This window comes from Phyllobates terribilis, unplaced genomic scaffold (genome assembly GCF_046119375.1).
Source record: "Phyllobates terribilis strain yellow unplaced genomic scaffold, ASM4611937v1 Scaffold_2__4_contigs__length_985480577, whole genome shotgun sequence".
Taxonomy (NCBI): domain Eukaryota; kingdom Metazoa; phylum Chordata; class Amphibia; order Anura; family Dendrobatidae; genus Phyllobates; species Phyllobates terribilis.
In genome coordinates, this window is record NW_027362762.1 from 711530845 (window position 1) to 711557766 (window position 26922).

The window sequence follows — 26922 nt, forward strand, 5'->3', positions numbered from 1 at the left end:
ATAATTTTTATCTGCATCTAGCTCTGAAAAAATATTTCGGCTTGTAGCAGTGTGTGGGACTTGTTCTATTAGTCCATCTATACTAACCTCCACCAGGTTGCAAATTCAATATAATTTTTATCTGCATCTAGCTCTGAAAAATATTTCGGCTTGTAGCAGTATGTGGGACTTGTTCTATTAGTCCATCTATACTAACCTCCACCAGGTTGCAAATTCAATATAATTTTTTTCTGCATCTAGCTCTGAAAAAATATTTCGGCTTGTAGCAGTGTGTGGGACTTGTTCTATTAGTCCATCTATACTAACCTCCACCAGGTTGCAAATTCAATGTAATTTTTTTCTGCGTCTAGCTCTGAAAAAATATTCCGGCTTGTAGCAGTGTGTGGGACTTGTTCTATTTGTCCATCTATACTAACCTCCACCAGGTTGCGAATTCAATATAATTTTTTTCTGCATCTAGCTCTGAAAAAATATTTCGGCTTGTAGCAGTGTGTGGGACTTGTTCTATTAGTCCATCTATACTAACCTCCACCAGGTTGCAAATTCAATATAATTTTTTTCTGCATCTAGCTCTGAAAAGATATTTCGGCTTGTAGTAGTGTGTGGGACTTGTTCTATTAGTCCATCTATACTAACCTCCACCAGGTTGCAAATTCAATATAATTTTTTTCTGCATCTAGTTCTGAAAAAATATTCCGGCTTGTAGCAGTTTCTGGGACTTGTTCTATTAGTCCATTTATACTAACCTCCACCAGGTTGCAAATTCAATATAATTTTTATCTGCATCTAGCTCTGAAAAAATATTTCGGCTTGTAGCAGTGTGTGGGACTTGTTCTATTAGTCCATCTATACTAACCTCCACCAGTTGCAAATTCAATATAAATTTTTTCTGCATCTAGCTCTGAAAAAATATTTCGGCTTGTAGCAGTGTGTGGGACTTGTTCTTTTAGTCTATCTATACTAAACTCCACCAGGTTGCAAGATCAATATAATTTTTTTCTGCATCTAGCTATGAAAAACTATTTAGCCTTGTAGCAGTGTGTGGGACTTGTTGTATTAGTCCAACTATACTAACCTCCACCAGGTTGCAAATTCAATATAATTTTTATCTGCATCTAGCTCTGAAAAAATATTTCGGCTTGTAGCAGTGTGTGGAACTTGTTCTATTAGTCCATCTATTCTAACCTCCACCAGGTTGCAATTTCAATATAATTTTTTTCTGCATCTAGCTCTGAAAAAATATTTCGGCTTGTAGCTGTGTGTGGGACTTGCTCTATTAGTCCATCTATACTAACCTCCACCGGGTTGCAAATTCAATATTATTTTTTTCTGCATCTAGCTCTGAAAAAACATTTTGGCTTGTAACAGTGTGTGGGACTTGTTCTATTAGTCCATCTATACTAACCTCCACCAGGTTGCAAATTCAATATAATTTTTTTCTGCATCTAGCTCTGAAAAAATATTTCAGCTTGTAGCAGTGTGTGGGACTTGTTCTATTAGTCCATCTATACTAACCTCCACCAGGTTGCAAATTCAATGTAATTTTTTTCTGTGTCTAGCTCTGAAAAAATATTCCGGCTTGTAGCAGTGTGTGGGACTTGTTCTATTAGTCCATCTATACTAACCTCCACCAGGTTGCAAATTCAATATAATTTTTTTCTGCATCTAGCTCTGAAAAAATATTCCGGCTTGTAGCAGTGTGTGGGACTTGCTCTATTAGTCCATCTATACTAACCTCCACCGGGTTGCAAATTCAATATCATTTTTATCTGCATCTAGCTCTGAAAAAATATTTTGGCTTGTAGCAGTGTGTGGGACATGTTCTATTAGTCCATCTATACTAACCTCCACCAGGTTGCAAATTCAATATAATTTTTTTCTGCATCTAGCTCTGAAAAAATATTTCGGCTTGTAGCAGTGCGTGGGACTTGTTCTATTTGTCCATCTATACTAACCTCCACCAGGTTGCAAATTCAATATTATTTTTTTCTGCATCTAGCTCTGAAAAAACATTTTGGCTCGTAACAGTGTGTGGGACTTGTTCTATTAGTCCATCTATACTAACCTCCACCAGGTTGCAAATTCAATATAATTTTTTTCTGCATCTAGCTCTGAAAAAATATTTCGGCTTGTAGCAGTGTGTGGGACTTGTTCTATTAGTCCATCTATACCAACCTCCACCAGGTTGCAAATTCAATGTAATTTTTTTCTGCGTCTAGCTCTGAAAAAATATTCCGGCTTGTAGCAGTGTGTGGGACTTGTTCTATTAGTCCATCTATACTAACCTCCACCAAGGTGCAAATTCAATATAATTTTTTTCTGCATCTAGTTCTGAAAAAATATTCCGGCTTGTAGCAGTTTGTGGGACTTGTTCTATTAGTCCATTTATACTAACCTCCACCAGGTTGCAAATTCAATATAATTTTTATCTGCATCTAGCTCTGAAAAAATATTTCGGCCTGTAGCAGTGTGTGGGACTTGTTCTATTAGTCCATCTATACTAACCTCCACCAGGTTGCAAATTCAATATAATTTTTTTCTGCATCTAGCTCTGAAAAAATATTTCGGCTTGTAGCTGTGTGTGGGACTTGCTCTATTAGTCCATCTATACTAACCTCCACCGGGTTGCAAATTCAATATAATTTTTATCTGCATCTAGCTCTGAAAAAATATTTCAGCTTGTAGCAGTGTGTGAGACTTGTTCTAATAGTCCATCTATACTAACCTCCACCAGGTTGCAAATTCAATATAATTTTTTTCTGCATCTAGCTCTGAAAAAATATTTCGGCTTGTAGCAGTGTGTGGGACTTGTTCTATTAGTCCATCTATACTAACCTCCACCAGGTTGCAAATTCAATATTATTTTTTTCTGCATCTAGCTCTGAAAAAATATTTCGGCTTGTAACAGTGTGTGGGACTTGATCTATTAGTCCATCTATACTAACCTCCACCAGGTTGCAAATTCAATGTAATTTTTTTCTGCGTCTAGCTCTGAAAAAATATTCCGGCTTGTAGCAGTGTGTGGGACTTGTTCTATTAGTCCATCTATACTAACCTCCACCAGGTTGCAAATTCAATATAATTTTTTTCTGCATCTAGCTCGGAAAAAATATTTCGGCTTGTAGCAGTGTGTGGGACTTGTTCTTTTAGTCTATCTATACTAAACTCCACCAGGTTGCAAGTTCAATATAATTTTTTTCTGCATCTAGCTATGAAAAACTATTTAGCCTTGTAGCAGTGTGTGGGACTTGTTGTATTAGTCCAACTATACTAACCTCCACCAGGTTGCAAATTCAATATAATTTTTATCTGTATCTAGCTCTGAAAAAATATTTCGGCTTGTAGCAGTGTGTGGGACTTGTTCTATTAGTCCATTTATACTAACCTCTACCAGGTTGCAAGTTCAATATAATTTTTTTCTGCATCTAGCTATGAAAAACTATTTAGGCTTGTAGCAGTATGTGGGACTTGTTCTATAAGTTCAACTATACTAACCTCCACCAGGTTGCAAATTCAATATAATTTTTATCTGCATCTAGCTCTGAAAAAATATTTCGGCTTGTAGCAGTGTGTGGAACTTGTTCTATTAGTCCATCTATACTAACCTCCACCAGGTTGCAATTTCAATATAATTTTTTTCTGCATCTAGCTCTGAAAAAATATTTCGGCTTGTAGCTGTGTGTGGGACTTGCTCTATTAGTCCATCTATACTAACCTCCATCGGGTTGCGAATTCAATATAATTTTTATCTGCATCTAGCTCTGAAAAAATATTTTTACTTGTAGCAGTGTGTGGGACTTGTTCTATTAGTCCATCTATACTAACCTCCACCAGGTTGCAAATTCAATATAATTTTTTCTGCATCTAGCTCTGAAAAAATATTTCGGCTTGTAGCAGTGCGTGGGACTTGTTCTATTAGTCCATCTATACTAACCTCCACCAGGTTGCAAATTCAATATTATTTTTTTCTGCATCTAGCTCTGAAAAAACATTTTGGCTTGTAACAGTGTGTGGGACTTGTTCTATTAGTCCATCTATTCTAACCTCCACCAGGTTGCAAATTCAATATAATTTTTTTCTGCATCTAGCTCTGAAAAAATATTTCGGCTTGTAACAGTGTGTGGGACTTGTTCTATTAGTCCATCTATACTAACCTCCACCAGGTTGCAAATTCAATGTAATTTTTTTCTGTGTCTAGCTCTGAAAAAATATTCCGGCTTGTAGCAGTGTGTGGGACTTGTTCTATTAGTCCATCTATACTAACCTCCACCAGGTTGCAAATTCAATATAATTTTTTTCTGCATCTAGCTCTGAAAAAATATTCCGGCTTGTAGCAGTGTGTGGGACTTGCTCTATTAGTCCATCTATACCAACCTCCACCGAGTTGCAAATTCAATATAATTTTTATCTGCATCTAGCTCTGAAAAAATATTTTGGCTTGTAGCAGTGTGTGGGACTTGTTCTATTACTCCATCTATACTAACCTCCACCAGGTTGCAAATTCAATATAATTTTTTTCTGCATCTAGCTCTGAAAAAATATTTCGGCTTGTAGCAGTGCGTGGGACTTGTTCTATTTGTCCATCTATACTAACCTCCACCAGCTTGCAAATTCAATATTATTTTTTTCTGCATCTAGCTCTGAAAAAACATTTTGGCTTGTAACAGTGTGTGGGACTTGTTCTATTAGTCCATCTATACTAACCTCCACCAGGTTGCAAATTCAATATAATTTTTTTCTGCATCTAGCTCTGAAAAAATATTTCGGCTTGTAGCAGTGTGTGGGACTTGTTCTATTAGTCCATCTATACCAACCTCCACCAGGTTGCAAATTCAATGTAATTTTTTTCTGCGTCTAGCTCTGAAAAAATATTCCGGCTTGTAGCAGTGTGTGGGACTTGTTCTATTAGTCCATCTATACTAACCTCCACCAAGATGCAAATTCAATATAATTTTTTTCTGCATCTAGTTCTGAAAAAATATTCCGGCTTGTAGCAGTTTCTGGGACTTGTTCTATTAGTCCATTTATACTAACCTCCACCAGGTTGCAAATTCAATATAATTTTTATCTGCATCTAGCTCTGAAAAAATATTTCGGCTTGTAGCAGTGTGTGGGACTTGTTCTATTAGTCCATCTATACTAACCTCCACCAGTTGCAAATTCAATATAAATTTTTTCTGCATCTAGCTCTGAAAAAATATTTCGGCTTGTAGCTGTGTGTGGGACTTGCTCTATTAGTCCATCTATACTAACCTCCACCGGGTTGCAAATTCAATATAATTTTTATCTGCATCTAGCTCTGAAAAAATATTTCGGCTTGTAGCAGTGTGTGGGACATGTTCTAATATTCGATCTATACTAACCTCCACCAGGTTGCAAATTCAATATAATTTTTTTCTGCTTCTAGCTCTGAAAAAATATTTCGGCTTGTAGCAGTGTGTGGGACTTGTTCTATTAGTCCATCTATACTAACCTCCACCAGGTTGCAAATTCAATATTATTTTTTTCTGCTAGCTCTGAAAAAATATTTCGGCTTGTAACAGTGTGTGGGACTTGTTATATTAGTCCATCTATACTAACCTCCACCAGGTTGCAAATTCAATGTAATTTTTTTCTGCGTCTAGCTCTGAAAAAATATTCCGGCTTGTAGCAGTGTGTGGGACTTGTTCTATTTGTCCATCTATACTAACCTCCACCAGGTTGCGAATTCAATATAATTTTTTTCTGCATCTAGCTCTGAAAAAATATTTCGTCTTGTAGCAGTGTGTGGGACTTGTTCTATTAGTCCATCTATACTAACCTCCACCAGGTTGCAAATTCAATATAATTTTTTTCTGCATCTAGCTCTGAAAAGATATTTCGGCTTGTAGTAGTGTGTGGGACTTGTTCTATTAGTCCATCTATACTAACCTCCACCAGGTTGCAAATTCAATATAATTTTTTTCTGCATCTAGCTCTGAAAAAATGTTTCGTCTTGTAGCAGTGTGTGGGACTTGTTCTATTAGTCCATCTATACTGACCTCCACCTGGTTGCAAATTCAATATAATTTTTTTTCTGCATCTAACCCAGCCAATACTTTTGGGCTAATACCACAGTTTGACCACTCAGCTCTGCTCGGTTCCCATCCTTTGTTTTTTGTGCAAACAACTCCAGAGTTGTGAATTAGTTAACCACCAAAATGAGTGGAAAAAGGCCTACTGCTGGTGGAAAGGGGAATAGGCGTATTGGGAAGGGAAAAAAAGATTGTGTCCGTGGGGTAGGTGTTAAAGCAACAGTAACATCTGCAGAAGAAAGACCATCTTCCAGCCAAACTAAGATGTCTACTTCTTTTAGCGGACAATGTGATAAGATCCCTTTCTTACGGCCACGCCAGTCGCTTCAAATTCCATATGAGGCACAAAAACAGCAGGTGCTTCAACGGATATCAAGTGCTCCTTTAAGTGGGCTCTCCTCCACCTCAACTTCAACATCACAAATACTCCATTCCTCAGATTTGTCACCCCAATCGCACTTGCTTCCTCACAGCTCCCAAATCTCCAGCTGCCCATCTGAGTATGGGGTAGAATAGATGGATGAGTCTGCAGAGCTGTTTACTCATACTATAGCATGGAAATCAGAGGTCGGCTCCAGAGCTTCTGTGAATCCAGACGAGGAAATGATCTGCACTGATGCCCAGAATCTTTATGAGTCAGATCCAGGACCAGACACAGAAGGTTTTGACCATAATGTAGACCCTCGTCCCCAAACTGTAACTCCTGTTGGTGGAGACAATGAGGAAGACGATGATGAGCCTCAAATACCTGATTGGAGCGACAACTTTAGATTTTTGTCAGGGCAGGAAGAGGTTGGCTCTGAGGACGACGGGTGTGATAACACACAGGGTGATGATGACGAGGTTGGAGATCCCACTTACTGTCAACCCACAGTCAGCCAAGATATGAGGTCAGCAGAGGAAGTGGAGGAGGATGCTAGTGACGACGAGGTCAGGTTGCGCCTTCCTTGACAGAGATGTAGTACTGGAAGCACGTCAACAACTGCATCCTCAAACACAACTCTGCCTCTCACCACAAATCGTGGTGGCTCTTCAGGTCGCATGGGTGCTAAGCCTTGCATAGCCTGGGCATTTTTTCAGATCAATAAAGATGACGCAACTCGTGTTATCTGTAACATTTGTCAGCAAAAGCTAAGTAGAGGCCAAAAAATACATATTTTGAGTACTTCATGCATGAACCGGCACATGGATATGAAGCATAAGTTGCAGTGGGAAGCTTACAGTGCTACAATGCGGCCTAGGTGGCCGGGACAACCAACGTCTGCCACATCTTGTGCATCCACAGCCTCTTCATCCTCTGTGACTGGGGGGACAGCAGTCACACCTGTTTTGGGACGCAGACCTGCCACCTCTTTACCCGCAACAGCCAGTGTGATTGGCAGGTCATCATTTTCTTTGGAGGTAGAAACACCAGCTGGTGTTCAGCGCTGTCCGACATCGATAGCATCACCTTTGGATCAAGGCAACCTAACATGTCCGCCTGCATCTTCCTCACAGACCGGCAGTTTGCCGGGGACACCCTTATCAACCCCGTCTAAGCACAATAGCCAGCCCTCGGTCCCTCAGATGTGGACAAGAAGAAGACCATTTCCTCCTAGCCATGAGAAAGCTAAGAGGATGAATTTCACCATCTGCAAGCTCTAGGCTACAGAAATGCTGCCTTTCCGCCTGGTGGACACAGAGGATTTTCGAGACCTTATGTCCATGGCAGTGCCCCAGTACCAGATGCCCAGTCGGCACTACTTCTCAAACAAAGGTGTGCCTGCGCTCCACCAGCATGTCGCACAGAACATCACTGCTTCTTTGAGAAACTCTGTGCGTGACAGGGTGCATTTCACCACTGACAATTGGACGAGTAGGCATGGACAGGGGCGTTACATGTCGCTGACTGGGCACTGGGTAACTATGGTGACAGCAGGACAAGGGACTGCTGTCCAAGTCTTGCCGTCCCCACGAGTTGTGTGTCAATCCTCTTTATCTCAAAGTTCCTCCACTGCTTCTGCCTCCTCAACCTCCTCTCGGTCCTCCACCTGCACCTAAATCCTGTCTGGACATGCCACAAGCTTTCTAACTGCACCGAAGGAATGCTGCACACCTCCTTACTACGCTGGCAGCAGGGCTCAATGTCATCAGGCGGTTTTTACTTTGAAATGTTTGGGAAATGTGAGTCACACAGCTGAGGAGTTGTGGTCAGCTCTGGAGAACCAGTTTCATGAATGGTTGTCTCCACTGGACCTGAAACCAGGGAAGGCCGTGTGTGACAATGCTGCAAACCTGGGTGCCGCCCTTCGCCGGGGCAATGTCACACACGTGCCTTGTGTGGCTCACGTGTTGAACCTGGTTGTCCAGCAATTTTTAGCCCACTATCCCGGACTAGATGGCTTTCTGCAGAGGGCACGGTCGCTGTGTGCTCACTTCCGCCGTTCGCATCCTGCAGCTCAGCGACTTACATCTCTACAGAAGTCATTGGGCCTGCCACTTCACCGGCTAAAATGCGATGTGCCTACCCGGTGGAATTCAACTCTGCACATGTTGCAGCGACTGTGGCAGCACCGACAAGCCCTGGTGCAATATGTTCTGACGTATAGCCTGGGCCAGCGAGATCCAGAGGTGGGGCAAATCACGATGGAGGAGTGGTCTCAGATCAGGGACCTATGCACCCTTCTGCACAGTTTTGATATGGCGACGAAGATGTTTAGTGCTGACGATGCCATTATCAGCATGACTATTCCGGTGATTTACATTCTGGAGCACATGTTAAACAGAATTCGGAGTCAGGTGGTGGCACAAGAGGAGGTGGAGGAAGTAGAGGAGGAGGAGTTGTATGCGGAATGGCTAACATCTGCAAGGTCCAGACGGTCGGCAGCACCAAGGCGGCAGGCATGTGAGGGTGGGGGAGATGGTTTTACCAGGGCGCATGGTAGCAGCCAAACTAGTGAGGAAGGTTCAGGAGCCCAGGAAGAAGTGGAGGACGAACTGATGGAAGACTCATCAGATGAGGGAGACCTTGATCACATTTCTGTTGTGCGAGGTTGGGGGGAGAGGGCAGAGGAAGGAAGCATGATTGTTACCTCGCCACAAACACAACAGGGACTTGGTGCTCCTGGATGAGCAAGACACATGAGTGCCTTCTTGCTGCACTACCTGCAACATGACCCTCGAATTGTGAGAAATAGAAATAATCCTGACTACTGGGTTGCTACACTCTTAGATCCCCGGTACAAAAGTAAATTTGCAGAAATTATTCCTGCCATAGAAAGAGATGCACGCATGCAGGAGAATCAGCAGAGACTGTTGCAGAATCTTACATGTGCTTTTCCCCAAAACTCTAGTGGTGCACGTAGTGAATCTCACAGTTCCAACTTGCCAACCGTGGGACCGTCGAGTGTTCAGCACTCAAAATGTAACAGAAACACAGCATCTGCTGGTAACATCAATTTTGCGGAATCATTTCACCACTTTTTTAGCCCATCCTTTGCAAGGCTCAGGAGACAAGAAATTTGTCAACGCCTACAAACGATGGTACAGGAGTATCTCCAAGTACACATTGAAGCCATGACTGTGTCACTGGACCCTTGCTCTTTTTGGGCTTCCAATCTGGATAAATGGCCGGAGCTCGCCACTTACGCCTTGGAGATTTTGCCATGCCCCGCAGCCAGCGTTCTGTCTGAACGTGTGTTCAGCGCTGCTGGTGGTGTGCTGACAGATAAGCGCACGGGGCTCTCCACTGATAATGTAGACAGACTTACGTTCATAAAGATGAACAAATCATGGATCCAAAACGACTTTTCTACCCCTGTGTCATCCTGGGGAGAGTAAAAGCTTGATGATTTGTTAAAATCACCTCACCAACCATTTTAAGCTTTCAAATTACTAATCATGTTTATCCCTATCTTGGCTGGAAAATAATTTGGGCCTTGTAGCAGTGTGCAGTACTGATTCTATTAGGCCATCTATACTAAACTCCACCAGATTTAAAATTACTAATCATGTTTATCTGTATCTTGGCTGGAAAATAATTTGGGCCTTGTAGCAGTGTGCAGTACTGATTCTATTAGGCCATCTATACTAAACTCCAACATATTTAAAATTACAAATCATGTTTATCTGTATCTTGGCTGGAAAATAATTTGGGCTTTGTAGCAGTTTGCAGTACTGATTCTATTATGCCATCTATACTAAGCTCCACCAGCTTTCAAATTAATAATAATTTTTAGCTGCATCTAGCCCGGAAAATAATTTTGGGGCTCCTAGATGCGCAAGACACATGAGTGCCTTCTTGCTGCAATACCTGCAACATGACCCTCAGATTGTCAGAATTCGAAATAATCCTGACTACTGGGTTGCCACTCTCTTAGATCCCCCACACTCTTCGATCAACCATTTCATTTTAATAAAGAACAAAAAAATGGTCATTTTTTAAATTATAAGCATTAGCAGGTTATTAGAAACTGAAATCAAACCGTTTTCAACTCAAAACTTTATTCTAGGTGATGTTACATTTGCACATAGGACCCCTTGTTCGAAAGGAGCTTCTGAACTCTCTCGTCCATTGAATTTGTCAGGTTTTGATGGTTTCTGCTTCAATTGTTTTGCATGAGGACAGAATACCCTCCCAGAGCTGTTGCTTAGATGTGAACTGTCTCCCGCCATCATAGACACTCCTTTTGATGATGCTCCATAGGTTCTCAATGGGGTTGAGGTCAGGGGAACATGGGGGTCACACCATAAGTTTGTCCCCTTTTATGCCTATATCAGCCAGAGATGCAGATGTGTTATGTGCAGCATGAGACGGTGCATTATCATGCATGAAAATGATCTTGCTGCGGAATACACGGTTCTTCTTCTTGAACCATGGCAGGAAGTGCTGTTTGAGAAACTCCACATACATTATTGAATTCTTTACCCCTTCAGGGATCCTAAAGGGGCTGACAATCTCTCTCCCCATGATTCCAGCCCAAAACATTACTCCACCTCCTCCTTGTTGGTGCCGTAGCCGTGTTTGCGTGAGGTGTCCATCAACCAGCCATCCTCCACTCCATCTATCTGGACCATCGAGCGTTGTACGGCACTCATCGGTGAACGAAACAGTTTTGAAGTCAGTCTTCATGTATTGTTTGGCCCACTGGAGCCGTTTCTGCTTGTGTACAGTGGATAGAGGAGGTCGACAGGATGGCTTACGCACAGCTGCAAACCTCTGAAGGACCCTGCATCTTGTTGTTCGGGGGACGTTTGAGGCACCAGCAGCTTCAAAAACTTGTCTACCGCTATGACAAGGTGTAACGGGTCTGGGAGGCGGAACCTCTGAGCTACTATACAAGGGGGCTGTCCTTGTAAGGGAGCGGGTGGCGACCAGGGAAGGCGGGCAGGCAGTCACAGCAGGTGACCGGGACAGTCTCTGGGTGAACGGACAGGAGGTCACGGCAAGTGACCGGGGCAGTCTCTGGATGAACGGGCAGGAGGTCACGGCAAGTGACCGGGGCAGTCTGTGGATGAACGGGCAGGAGGTCACGGCAAGTGACCGGGGCAGTCTCTGGATGAACGGGCAGGAGGTCACGGCAAGTGACCGGGGCAGTCTGTGGATGAACGGGCAGGAGATCACGGCAAGTGACCGGGGCAGTCTCTGGATGAACGGGCAGGAGGTCACGGCAAGTGATTGGGGCAGTCTCTGGATGAACGGGCATTAGGTCACGGCAAGTGACCGGGGCAGTCTCTGGGTAAAGGGTAGGTACGACGTGTGATGGCAGAGCCTCCAGGTAGGCTAGCAGGCAGATGGTAGATGTGTGCTCCCAGGTGAGCAAGCGAGAGTCTCTGGAATGGCAGGTGGTCACAGCACGTGACGGCGGAGCCTCCAGGTAGGCAAGCAGGCAGGTAACAGGTGTGCGCTCCCAGGTGAGCGGGCAGGAGTCTCTGGAATGGCAGGTGGTCACAGCACGTGACGGCGGAGCCTCCAGGTAGGCTAGCAAGCAGGTAGCAGATGTGCGCTCCCAGGTGAGCGGGCAAGCTGGTCCATAGACAGACTGACAGGAGTTGGGGGGCAGACCGTCGGACCTCAGGCTAGCAGGCAGGTAGCAGAAGAGCGCTCCCAGGTGAGCGGGCAAGCTGGTCCTTAGACAGACTGACAGGAGTCGGTAGGCAGACCGTCGGACCTCAGGCTAGCAGGCAGGTAAGCAGAATATCAGGCAGGAATCAGACAGCAACTGGCAGGAATCTGGCAGGTAACTGGCAACGGGACCTGAGGGCTGAAGCAGAGTAGTGAACAGTGCAACAACATTGCTCGGGCACCTCCATTTTGGAGGAGGTGCCTTATATATGGTGAAGTCCTCCGGCCATTGGCCGGGGACTCCTTAGGACGGCGCGCGCGGCCCCTTTAAGAGGGAGGGAGTGCGCGCGCGCCCTGAGCACAGTGGCCGGAAAGGAGCGCGCGCTGCCAGCAGAGCGGGAGGAGGACGCCGGGCTTGGAGCAGAGGGGTGAGGGGAACAGCGTCCCTGCCTAGCAGAGGGCAGGGACGCCGGCGCTACAGTACCCCCCCCTTTAGGCCCCCCCTTTTTTAGGCCAGAGAGAAATTTAGCTAGGATGAGAGGGGCATGGATGTTCTCCCGGGGCTCCCACGTTCTCTCCTCAGGACCAAACCCCTTCCAATCTACTAGAAAAAAGGTCTTCCCTCTTACCCTTTTGGTGGCCAAAATGTTCTCTACCTCAAATTCGTTTTCAGCGGAAACCGGAGCAGGAGGCGTACCTGTAGACTTGGAAAAAGAGTTAAGTACCACAGGTTTGAGGAGAGATACATGGAAGGAGTTAGGTATCCGCAAGTTGGCCGGGAGTTTCAATTTATAGGCCACCGGTTTGATCTGACTGATGACCTCCAGAGGACCGATGAACCGAGGCCCTAACTTATAGGAAGGAATCTTGAGCCGGACATACTTGGACGAGAGCCAGACCTTATCCCCTGGACGGAATTGAGGAGGATCCAGATGTTTTTTGTCAGCATGTCTTTTCAGAAGGAGTGCGGATCGGGTACTCTCCCATATGGAGGAAAATTTGTTAACAAGAGATTCCGCAGCCGGATTGTCCACCGAGGTGGAGACGGGAAATGGGATCCGAGGATGCTGACCGAAAACTACAAAAAACGTGGATTTGGAGGAAGATTCGCTCTCGTGATTGTTGTAAGAAAATTCGGCCCATGGCAGGAGATCCACCCAGTCTGAATGGTGGGCATTAACGAAGTGCCGGAGGTAACTGGTCAGGTTCTGATTGATCCGCTCCACTTGACCATTAGACTGTGGGTGGTAAGCGGAGGAGAAGTCCAGGGTGACGTCTAGCAGTTTACAAGTAGCTCTCCAGAAGCGTGAGGTGAACTGTACCCCACGATCCGACACGATGTGGAGGGGCAGGCCATGAAGACGGAAGATGTGGCGGATAAAGTCTTTAGCCAGCTCGGGTGCAGACGGGAGGCCTGGCAGGGGAACGGAATGAGCCATCTTGGAAAAGCGGTCAGCGACCACCCAAATGACCGTACAACCGGCAGAGACGGGGAGATCAGTTATAAAGTCCATTGCTATATGCTGCCAGGGGGCAGCAGGTACTGGGAGCAGAAGGAGGCGACTGGCTGGCAGATGTCTCGGAACCTTGTTGCGGGCGCAGGACACACAGGCAGAAACAAAGTCTATTACGTCCTTGTGCAGGGTAGGCCACCAGTAGTGCCGGGTAATAAGCTGGAGGGTCTTTTTCTGACCGGCGTGGCCAGCTAGTTTAGACGAGTGACCCCAGTGTAGGATCTTCTCCCGATCAGGTACTGATACGAACGTCTTACCGGGAGGGAGACGATTTAGACTCACGGGAGCCACCTGCATTACTCTGGCGGGATCGATGATGTGTTTCGGTTCTTCCTCGAGATCAGACACCAGAAAGGATCGGGATAAGGCGTCCGCCTTGATGTTTTTGTCAGCCGGGCGAAAATGAAGAATAAAATCAAAGCGAGCAAAAAACAAGGACCACCAAGCTTGGCGCGGGTTAAGTCTCTGGGCATGCTGGAGGTAAGCCAAGTTCGTGTGGTCAGTGTAAATTATTACCGGGTGAAGAGCCCCTTCGAGCAGGTAACGCCACTCCTCCAATGCCAGCTTGATGGCCAATAACTCTCGATCTCCAATGGAATAGTTGCGCTCAGAAGAGGAGAAGAGTTTGGAGAAGAAGCCACAAGTTACCATTCTCCCGGAAGATGATTTTTGGGTAAGTACCGCTCCGGCTTCAGAGGAGGAGGCGTTAACCTCCAGGAAGAACTGCTTGTTGCCATCTGGGCGATGCAGCACCGGGGCGGAAGAGAAGGCCTGTTTTAAGGAAAGAAAGGCCTCCTCTGCTTCGGGCGGCCACTCTCTGGGATTAGTGCCCTTACGGGTGAGCGCGGAAATTGGGGCAGTCCGGGAAGAGAAGTGCGGTATGAAGAGGCGGTAGTAGTTGGCGAAGCCCAGGAACCGCTGCGTGGCCTTCAACCCCTCCGGTCGGGGCCATTTCTCGATGGCAGACAGTTTCTCTGGATCCATTCGTAGGCCGGTCTGAGAAATAATGTAGCCCAAAAACGGAAGCGAGGTCTGCTCAAAGAGGCACTTCTCATATTTAGCGAAGAGGTGATTCTGCCTGAGCAGGACCTGACGAACGTCTCTCCGGTGAGTCTGGAGATCCGGAGAGAAGACCAAGATGTCGTCCAGGTACACCACTACGCAGGAGTAGAGAAGGTCCCGGAAGATGTCATTGACCAACTCTTGAAAGACGGCAGGAGCGTTACAGAGACCAAAGGGCATTACCAGATATTCATAGTGGCCATCCCGGGTGTTGAATGCAGTCTTCCATTCATCCCCTTGACGGATACGGACCAGGTTGTACGCCCCACGGAGGTCCAGTTTGGTGAAGATTCTAGCCCCCCTCAGACGATCAAATAATTCTGGAATGAGCGGAAGGGGGTACTTATTCTTCACCGTGATCTGGTTAAGGCCTCTATAGTCTATACAGGGACGGAGAGAGCCGTCCTTCTTTTTTACGAAAAAGAAGCCTGCTCCCGCCGGGGAGGTAGATTTCCGGATGAATCCCCTGGCCAAATTCTCCTCAATATATTCGGACATCGACCGGGTCTCAGCAGCGGACAATGGGTAAATACGCCCATGGGGAGGCATAGCACCGGGTAACAGGTCGATAGGACAGTCGTATGGTCTATGAGGGGGTAATGTCTCTGCCTCCTTTTTATTAAAGACATCAGCAATTGACCAATAGGGAATCGGAAGTCCAGGTAGATTAGTTGGGATAGGAGAAGGACGGGCGGGATGAACAGGAACCAAACAAGTCTTATGACAGTCCTGTCCCCAGCGAAGGACCTCTCCGGTCTGCCAGTCAAGCACGGGTGCATGTCTCTGGAGCCAAGGTAGACCTAGTAAGAGGGCGTGAGAGAGTCCAGGCAGAACACGAAAAGAGATGCTCTCAGAATGCAGCATTCCCACCTGCAGAGTTACGGATTCGGTGATGAGTTGGATGGGACGTGGTAAGAGGCCCCCATCCACAGCAGCGACAGATAATGGTATAGCCAGAGGTTTGGTGGGAATGCGGTATTTTTCTACCAGGGCCTGTGAAATAAGATTCCCGGCCGCTCCAGAGTCAAGTTGGGCTAGTTCGAAAAAACGATTCTCCCCGCAGATAATTGAGACTGACAGCAGCAGAGATGGAGAGGATTTATTCTTGTCTAGGTCGACCTCTCTGAGCCAACCTAGACACAGGCGTTTCCCGACCTCTCCGGGCAGGTACGGATCCGGTGCTCCTTACTACCACAGTAGAAGCAGCTCCCCTCGGCACGGCGTAAGTCCTGACGGGTTTTGACCATCTTGGTCTGGTCGACCTGCATAGGCTCAGGAGAGTGTACCTGGGGAGAAACGGAGGGAGTGACGTATTTCTGAAAAGTAGGAGCTAGACGTGGAAACCTCCTCTCACGGGTGACTTCTTTGGCACGCTCCTGGAACCGTAGGTCAATCCGGGTGGCAAGAGTTATTAGGTCATCGAGAGTGGTAGGAATGTCTCGACCGGCAAGTTCATCTTTAATACGGCCGGACAGACCCTCCCAGAAGACAGATACCAGAGCGTCGTTATCCCAGGCCAGCTCCGAGGCAAGGGTACGGAACCGTATGGCATATTGGCCCACGGTGAGACTTCCCTGACGGAGGCGTAGCAGAGATGATGCGGATGAGGTCCTCCGTCCAGGTTCGTCGAAGACTTTCCGGAAAGTCGTGAGAAAGGCAGGAAAGTCGGACACCAGGGGGTCTCCTCTCTCCCATAGAGGATTTAGCCAGGCCAGGGCCTCCCCGGTGAGATGGGACATGATGAAGGCAATTTTGGCCCGGTCGGAGTTAAACTGGTGGGACAGGAGTTCAAAGTGCAGGGTGCACTGATTTATAAAGCCCCGAGCCTGAGCGGAGTCGCCTCCGAAGCGAGGAGGTGCAGAAAGCCGGGGTCCGGGGTAGGATACCATAGTATTGGTGGGCAGCGGAGCTGTCGGATTACGAGTCATGGCCCTGGCGGTGGTTGCTGGTGGAGTAGTCAGAGTGTCCAGGCGAGAATTGACATTCCGCAGGTGACCCAGGATGGACTCCTGTTGGGACCGCTGACGGGACAGTTCATGACACAGGTCCGAGAGTGAGGGAGCTTGGGTGCCACCGGGTTCCATGGCCCGAGCAAACTGTAACGGGTCTGGGAGGCGGAACCTCTGAGCTACTATACAAGGGGGCGGTCCTTGTAAGGGAGCGGGTGGCGACCAGGGAAGGCGGGCAGGCAGTCACAGCAGGTGACCGGGACAGTCTCTGGGTGAACGGACAGGAGGTCACGGCAAGTGACCGGGGCAGTCTCTGGATGAACGGGCAGGAGGTCACGGCAAGTGACTGGGGCGGTCTGTGGATGAACGGGCAGGAGGTCACGGCAAGTGACCGGGGCAGTCTCTGGATGAACGGGCAGGAGGTCACGGCAAGTGACCGGGGCAGTCTCTGGATGAACGGGCATTAGGTCACGGCAAGTGACCGGGGCAGTCTCTGGGTAAAGGGTAGGTACGACCTGTGATGGCAGAGCCTCCAGGTAGGCTAGCAGGCAGATGGTAGATGTGTGCTCCCAGGTGAGCAAGCGAGAGTCTCTGGAATGGCAGGTGGTCACAGCACGTGACGGCGGAGCCTCCAGGTAGGCAAGCAGGCAGGTAACAGGTGTGCGCTCCCAGGTGAGCGGGCAGGAGTCTCTGGAATGGCAGGTGGTCACAGCACGTGACGGCGGAGCCTCCAGGTAGGCTAGCAAGCAGGTAGCAGATGTGCGCTCCCAGGTGAGCGGGCAAGCTGGTCCATAGACAGACTGACAGGAGTTGGGGGGCAGACCGTCGGACCTCAGGCTAGCAGGCAGGTAGCAGAAGAGCGCTCCCAGGTGAGCGGGCAAGCTGGTCCTTAGACAGACTGACAGGAGTCGGTAGGCAGACCGTCGGACCTCAGGCTAGCAGGCAGGTAAGCGGAATATCAGGCAGGAATCAGACAGCAACTGGCAGGAATCTGGCAGGTAACTGGCAACGGGACCTGAGGGCTGAAGCAGAGTAGTGAACAGTGCAACAACATTGCTCGGGCACCTCCATTTTGGAGGAGGTGCCTTATATATGGTGAAGTCCTCCGGCCATTGGCCGGGGACCCCTTAGGACGGCGCGTGCGGCCCCTTTAAGAGGGAGGGAGTGCGCGCGCGCGCACCCTAAGCACAGTGGCCGGGAAGGAGTGCGCGCTGCCAGCAGAGCGGGAGGAGGACGCCGGGCTCGGAGCAGAGGGGTGAGGGGAACAGAGTCCCTGCCTAGCAGAGGGCAGGGACGCCGGCGCTACACAAGGCTTTTTTGCCGCTGCTCTTTTTACCTGACGTAAATGCCTGTAGGAAAGAGTCCTGAATTTTCCCTTATCAGCATGCACACGTGTGTACTGTGAATCAGCTGCATACTTCTTGATTGTGCGATGATCAGGATGAAGTGTTTTGGCAATGTTGATTGTAGTCATGCCTTCACCTAAACACTCCACAATTTGTTGCTTCTCAGCAGTCGACAAATCCTTTTTCTTTCCCATTTTGGCAGAAAATGTAGGCTGCTTAATAATGTGGGACAGCCTTCTTAAGTAGTCTTGCCTTTCATTGGACACACCTGCCAAACTAATTAGCACAGGTGTCTGCAATTGCTTACAGTGATATAAAGAGCCCTGACACACATCACCATCAATGAGTTTAACTGACAAACAAAAAAATTCTTCCCTTATCACTCCTAAACACTTTTTGCATAATAATTTGGAACACAGTGTACATGTGCTTTTCCACAAAACACCAGTGGTTCACGTAGTGAATCTTACAGTTCTAACTTGCCAACCGTGGTCTGTATGGAGTTGTTCAATAAAGGGCCCAAAATTAAGATAACATAGACGGGAGAGGTCTCTATGAATACGAATTCCTAAGTACTTGATACCCTGTGAGGGCCAGGCAAAGGGAAAGTTGGACTGGATGGAATCCTTTATGGATTTGGGGAGGGAGACATCGAGGGCCTCAGACTTCGCTGCATTGATTTTAAAATTTTACCATGTAACAAAGTGATCTATTTCAGCCATAACAGCAGAGATGGAAATTTGTGATTGAGTGACATATACTAGGACATCATCAGCAAATGCAGAGCACTTGTACTCGGTGCCTCCCACCTCAATCCACCTAATATTGGGGTTATGGCGAATTGATGAGAGCAGGTGCTCCATCACTAGGATGTATAAGAGAGGGGACAGAGGACATCCCTGCCTTGTCCCATTGGTGATTATGAAAGGTGATGAAAATGTTAAAAAAACAAACAAAACAAAGTACAGCAATAGGGGTTCCAGGATAACCACACAATGAAGTAGGTATTAAAGTGATGAAAATGTTCCATTTATCTTCAGGCTAGGTCACGTATTGCGATACAGGGCCGTGATTTTGGCTATAAAAGGGTCCCGTAGACCCTTACCCCAAGCTTTTTAAGAGAATAATATATGGCGTGCCAGGAGACTCTATGGAATGCTTTCTCATCATCCAACGAGAGTATCTAATTAAAAATTTTTAACTGCATCTAGCCCAGGAAATACTTTGTGCCTAGTAGCAGTGTCTGCTAGTCAGCGGATTATCCCAGCTGTTAAGCAAGCTACACCACCTGTAGTTTGGACACTTAATTTTTTCAAAGGAAATGCTGCGGGCCCCCAAGACACTCAGTGAAGAGCATCTGGAGGCACCCCAAGGCACAGGGGCTGGGACTGGCGGTAGGACGCCTTGCGGTTGACAGCCAAGCTCGATCCTTATAAAAGCTTTGTAACTGCAGCAGCTTTAGTGGACGCTACTGGAGCTGGAATTCCCGCAGCTGCTGGCATCAGGCTTGCCCTCCAATAGATTCTTGTAAAAGGATTTAAAGTGTACTCATTCAAATTAGAGAGACAATTTAAATTAAAAAGCTTAGACCTGCCTACACCGCAGGGGGGCTCACTCGACCCACCAGCGGACAGGCAACAATATTGGGAGAGGGGGGCTGGCCGTCAGGGTCCACCGCAGCTCTGGCACAAACCCGGCGACACGGAGGTCGCACGGGCAGGAACGGACTGGCCGTGTCAGCTTCGCACTTTTTTGGTTTTAGAAGGGCATGACATGCCTAATATCTGTGTCACCCCCTCCTTTTACTCCTCCACCTCTTTTCTTTTCGCATGCCTATATGTGCATATCACTTTTCCATGTGTTAGTTGGGTCTTCTGAGCAGATTGTCAGGTTTTGGACACCTTTGAAGGTGTTTTCTATGTGTTTCTATGTGTTTTTGTTTGCCTGCCATTGGTTTTAACGGTGTTCGAAGGTGTTCGTCGAACAGTTCGACGAACAGTTCGGCGAACATACGGGTTTTCGACGAACCAAACTGAACTCGAACACTACGGGGGTGGCTCAACACTACTTGCAATGCCCCTTACAAGAGCCATGCAGTACAGCATATTAAAAACATTATTCCCATTATTGGGGAGTGGGTCTCCCATAGTCTTTGCCTACACCTTCCAAGCAAAAGCTGCCAAAAATTAGGACAGAGGAACTTGCAATGCCCCTTACAATAGCAATGCAGTACAGCATATTAAAAACATTATTCCCAACATTGGGGAGTGGGTCTCCCATATTCTTTGCCTGTGCCTTCTAAGCAAAAGCTGCCAAAATTAGGATGGAGGAACTTGCAATTCCCCTTACAAGAGCCATGTAGTTCAGCATATTAAAAACATCATTCCCATTATTGGGGAGTGGGTCTCCCATAGTCTTTGCCTATGCCTTCCAAGCAAGAGCTGCCAAAAATTAGGATGGAGGAACTTGCAATGCCCCTTACAAGAGCCATGTAATACAGCATGTTAAAAACATTATTCCCGTTATTGGGGAGTGGGTCTCCCATAATCTTTGCCTATGCTTTCCAAGCAAAAGCTGACAAAAATTAGGACATAGGAACATGCAATGCCCCTTACAAGAGCCATGCAGTACAGCATATTAAAAACATTATTTCAGTTATTGGGGAGTGGGTCTACCATAGTCTTTGCCCTTGCCTTCCAAGCAAAAGCTGCCAAAAATTAGGACGTAGAAACTTGCAATGACCCTTACAAGAGCAATGCAGTACAGCATATTAAAAACATTATTCCCATTATTGGGGAGTGGGTCTCCCATAGTCTTTACCTATGCCTTCCAAGCAAAAGCTGCCAAAAAGTAGGACGGAGGAACTTGCAATGCCCCTTACAAAAGCAATGCAGTACAGCATACTAAAAACATTATTCCCATTATTGGGGAGTGGGTCTCCCATAGTCTTTGCCTATGCCTTCCAAGCAAAAGCTGCCAAAAATTAGGATGGAGGAACTTGCAATGCCCCTTACAATAGCCATGCAGTACTGCATATTAAAAACATTAGTCCCATTATTGGGAAGTGGGTCTCTCATAGTCTTTGCCTATGCCTTCAAAGCAAAAGCTGACAAAAATTAGGACGGAGGAAATTGCAATGCCCCTTACAAGAGCCATGCAGTTCAGCATATTAAAAACTTTATTCCCATTATTGGGGAGTGGGTCTCCCATAGTCTTTGCCCTTGCCCTCCAAGCAAAAGCTGCCAAAAATTAGGATGGAGGAACTTGAAAAGCCCCTTACAAGAGCCATGCAGTACAGCCTATTAAAAACATTATTCCCATTATTGGGGAGTGAGGCTCCCATAGTCTTTGTCTATGCTTTTCATGCAAAATCTGCCAAAAATTAGGACGGAGGAACTTGCAATGCCCCTTACAAGAGCCATGCAGTTCGGCATATTAAAAACATCATTCCCCTTATAGGAGAGTGGGTCTCCCATAGTCTTTGCCCTTGCCTTCAAGCAAAAGCTGCCAAAAATTAGGATGGAGGAACTTTCAATGCCCCTTACAAGAGCCATGCAGTATAACATTTTTGAAAATATGATTCCCTTTAATGGGGAGTAGGTCTCCCATAGTGTTTGCCTATGCCTTCCAAGCAAAAGCTGCCAAAAATTAGGATGGAGTTACTTGCAATGCCCCTTTCAAAAGCCATGCAGTACAGCATATTAAAAACATTATTCCCATTATTGGGGAGTGGGTCTCCCATAGTCTTTGCCTATGCCTTCCATGGAAAAGCTGCCAAAAATTAGGATGAAGGAAATTGCAATGCCCCTTACAAGAGCCATGCAGTTCAGCATATTAAAAACATCATTCCCATATTGGGGAGTTGGCCTCCCACAGTCTTTGCCTATGCCTTCCTAGCAAAATCTGCCAAAAATTAGGATGGAGGAACTTTCAATGCCTCTTATAAGAGCCATGTAGCATAACATAATAAAAAAATTATTCCCATTATTGGTGAGTAGGTATCCCATAGTTTTTGCCTATGCCTTCCAAGCAAAAGCTGCCAAAAATTAGGATGGAGGAACTTGCAATGCCCCTTAGAAAAGCCATGCAGTACAGCATATTAAAAAAATTATTCCCATTAATGGGGAGTGAGTCTCCCATAGTCTTTGCCTATGCTATCCATGGAAAAGCAGTCAAAAATTAGGACGGAGGAACTTGCAATGCCCCTTACAAGAGCCATGCAGTACAACATATTAAAAACATTATTCTCATTATTGTTGAGTGGGTCTCCCATAGTCTTTGGCTATGCCTTCCAAACAAATGCTGCCAAAAATTAGGACGGAGGAACTTGCAATGCCCCTTACAAGAGCCATGTAATACAGCATGTTAAAAACATTATTTCCATTATTGAGGAGTGGGTCTCCCATAATCTTTGCCTATGCTTTCAAAGTAAAAGCTGCCAAAAATTAGGATGGAGGAACTTGCAATGCCCCTTAAAATAGCCTGGAGTACAGCATATTAAAAACATTATTCCCATTATTGGGGAGTGGGTCTCCCGTAGTCTTTGCGTATGCCTTTCAAGTAAAAGCTTACAAAAATTAGGACTGAGGAACTTGCAATGCCCCTTACAAGAGCCATGCAGTTCAGCATATTAAAAACATCATTCCCATTATTGGGGAGTGGGTCTCCCATAGTCATTGCCCTTTCCTTTCATGCAAAAGCTGCCAAAAATTAGGACGTACAAACTAGCAATGACCCTTACAAGAGCAACGCAGTACAGCATATTAAAAACATAATTCCCATTATTGGGGAGTGGGTCTCCCATAGTCTTTGCCTATGCCTTCCAAGCAAAAGCTGACAAAAATTAGGATGGAGGAACTTGCAATGCCCCTTACAAGAGCCATGCAGTACAGCATATTAAAAACATTATTCCCATTATTTGGAAGTGAGGCTCCCGTAGTCTTTGTCTATGCTTTCCAAGCAAAAGTTGCCAAAAATTAGGACGGAGGAACTTGCAATGCCCCTTACAAGAGCCATGCAGTACAGCATATTAAAAACATTATTCCCATTATTGGGGAGTGGGTCTCCTATAGTTTTTGCCTGTGCCTTCCAAGCAAAAGCTGCCAAAAATTAGGATGGAAGAACTTTCAATGCCCCTTACAAGAGCTATGCAGTATAACATATTAAAAACATTATTCCCATTAATGGGGAGTAGGTCTCCCTTCGTCTTTGCCTATGCCTTTCAAGAAAAAGCAGCCAAAAATTAGGATGGAGGAACATGCAATGCCCCTTACAAGAGCCATGCAGTACAGCATATTAAAAACATTATTCAGATTATTGGGGAGTGAGGCTCCCATAGTCTTTGTCTATGCTTTCCAAGCAAAAGCTGCCAAAAATTAGGATGGAGGAACTTGCAGTGCCCCTTACAAGAGCCATGCAGTACAGCATATTAAAAACATTATTCCCATTATTGGGGAGTGGGTCTCCCATAGTCTATGCCAATGCCATCCAAGCAAAAGCTGACAAAAATTAGGACGGAGGAAATTGCATTGCCCCTTACAAGAGCCATGCAGTTCGGCATATTAAAAACATCATTCCCATTATTGGGGAGTGGGTCTCCCATAGTATTTGCCCCAGCCTTCCAAGCAAAAGCTGCCAAAAATTAGGATGCAGGAACTTGCAATGCCTCTTACAAAAGCCATGCAGTACAGCATATTATAAACATTATTCCCATTATTGGGGAGTGGGTCTCCCATAGTCTTTGCCTATGCCTTCCATGGAAAAGCTGCCAAAAATTAGGATGGAGGAAATTGCAATGCCCCTTACAAGAGCCATGCAGTTCAGCATATTAAAAACATCATTCCCATATTGGGGAGTGGGTCTCCCATAGTCTTTGCCTATGCCTTCCAAGCAAAAGCTGACAAAAATTAGGATGGAGGAACTTGCAATGCCCCTTACAAAAGCCATGCAGTACAGCATATTAAAAAAATTATTCCCATTATTGGGGAGTGGGTCTCCCATAATCTTTGCCTATGCTTTCCAACCAAAAAATTAGGATGGAGGAACTTGCAATGCCCCTTAAAAAAGCCATGCAGTACAGCATATTAAAAATATTATTCCCATTATTGGGGAGTGGGTCTCCCATAGTTTTTGCCTATGCCTTTCAAGCAAAAGCTTACAAAAATTAGGACGGAGGAACTTGCAATGCCCCTTACAAGAGCCATGCAGTTCAGCATATTAAAAACATCATTCCCATTATTGGGGACTGGGTCTCTCATAGTCGTTGCCCTTGCCTTCCAAGAAAAAGCTGCCAAAAATTAGGATGGAGGAACTTTCAATGCCACTTACAAGAGCCATGCAGTATAATATATTAAAAACATTATTCCCATTATTGGGGAGTAGGTCTCCCATAGTCTTTGCCTATGCCTTCCAAGCAAAAGGTGCCAAAAATTAGAATGGAGGAAACTCCAATACCCCTTACAAAAACCATGCAGCACAGCATATTAAAAACATTATTCCCATTATTGGGGAGTGGGTCTCCCATAGTCTTTGCCTATGCCTTCCAAGCAACAGCTGACAAAAATTAGGACGGAGGAACTTGCAATGCCCCTTACAAGAGACATGCAGTACAACATGTTAAAAACATTATTCCCATTATTGGGGAGTGGGTCTCTCATAATTTTTGCCTATGCTTTTCAAGCAAAAGCTGCCAAAAATTAGGACGGAGGAACTTGCAATGCCCCTTACAAGAGCCATGCAGTACAGCATATTAAAAACATTATTCCCATTATTGGGGAGTGGGTCTCCCATAGTCTTTGCCTATGCCTTCCAAGCAAAAGCTGACAAAAATTAGGATGGAGGAAATTGCAATGCCCCTTACAAGAGCCATGCAGTTTAATATTTTAAAAACATTATTCCCATTAATGGGGAGCAGGTCTCCCATAGTCTTTGCCTATGCCTTCCAAGCAAAAGCTGCCAAAAATTAGGATGGAGGAACCTGCAATGCCCCTTACAAAAGCCATGCAGTACAGCATATTAAAAACATTATTCCCATTATTGGGGAGTGGGTCTCGCATAATCTTTGCCTATGCTTTCCAACCAAAAAATTAGGACGGAGGAACTTGCAATGCCCCTTAATAAAGCCATGCAGTACAGCATATTAAAAATATTATTCCCATTATTGGGGATTGGGTCTCCCATAGTTTTTGCCTATGCCTTTCAAGCAAAAGCTTACAAAAATTAGGACGGAGGAACTTGCAATGCCCCTTACAAGAGCCATGCAGTTCAGCATATTAAAAACATCATTCCCATTATTGGGGACTGGGTCTCCCATAGTCGTTGCCCTTGCCTTCCAAGAAAAAGCTGCCAAAAATTAGGATGGAGGAAATTTCAATGCCACTTACAAGAGCCATGCAGTATAACATATTAAAAACATTATTCCCATTATTGGGGAGTAGGTCTCCCATAGTCTTTGCCTATGCCTTCCAAGCAAAAGGTGCCAAAAATTAGAATGGAGGAACCTCCAATGCCCCTTACAAAAACCATGCAGCACAGCATATTAAAAACATTATTCCCATTATTGGGGAGTGGGTCTCCCATAGTCTTTGCCTATGCCTTCCAAGCAAAAGCTGACAAAAATTAGGACGGAGGAACTTGCAATGCCCCTTACAAGAGACATGCAGTACAACATGTTAAAAACATTATTCCCATTATTGGGGAGTGGGTCTCTCATAATTTTTGCCTATGCTTTTCAAGCAAAAGCTGCCAAAAATTAGGACGGAGGAACTTGCAATGCCCCTTACAAGAGCCATGCAGTACAGCATATTAAAAAGATTATTCCCATTATTGGGGAGTGGGTCTCCCATAGTCTTTGCCTATGCCTTCCAAGCAAAAGGTGCCAAAAATTAGTATGGAGGAACTTTTAATGCCCCTTACAAAAACCATGCAGTACAGCATATTAAAAACATTGTTCCCATTATTGGTGAGTAGGTATCCCATAGTCTTTGCCTAAGCCTTCCAAGCAAAAGCTGCCAAAAATTAGGATGGAGGAACTTGCAATGCCCCTTAGAAAAGCCATGCAGTACAGCATATTAAAAAAATTATTCCCATTAATGGGGAGTGAGTCTCACATAGTCTTTGCCTATGCTATCCATGGAAAAGCTGCCAAAAATTAGGACGGAGGAGCTTGCAATGCCCCTTACAAGAGCCATGTAATACAGCATGTTAAAAACATTATTCCCATTATTGGGCAGTGGGTCTCCCATAATCTTTGCCTATGCTTTCCAAGCAAAAGCTGCCAAAAATTAGGACGGAGGAACTTGCAATGCCCCTTAAAAAAGGAATGCAGTAAAGCATATTAAAAACATTATTCCCATTATTGGGGAGTGGGTCTCCCATAGTCTTTGCCTATGCCTTTCAAGCAAAAGTTTACAAAAATTAGGACTGAGGAACTTGCAATGCCCCTTACAAGAGCCATGCAGTACAGCATATTAAAAACATTATTCCCATTATTGGGGAGTGGGTCTCCCATAGCCTTTGCCTATGTCGTCCAAGCAAAAGCTGACAAAAATTAGGACGGAGGAAATTGCAATGCCCCTTACAAGAGCCATGCAGTTCAGCATATTAAAAACATCATTCCCATTATTGGGGAGTGGGTCTCCCATAGTCATTGCCCTTGCCTTTCAAGCAAAAGCTGCCAAAAATTATGATGGAGGAACATGCAATGCCCCTTACAAGAGCCATGCAGATCAGCATATTAAAAACATCATTCCCATTATTGGGGACTGGGTCTCCCATAGTCGTTGCCCTTGCCTTCCAAGAAAAAGCTGCCAAAAATTAGGATGGAGGAACTTTCAATGCCCCTTACAAGAGCCATGCAGTATAGCATATTAAAAACATTATTCCCATTATTGGGGAGTAGGTCTCCCATAGTCTTTGCCTATGCCTTCCAAGCAAAAGGTGCCAAAAATTAGAATG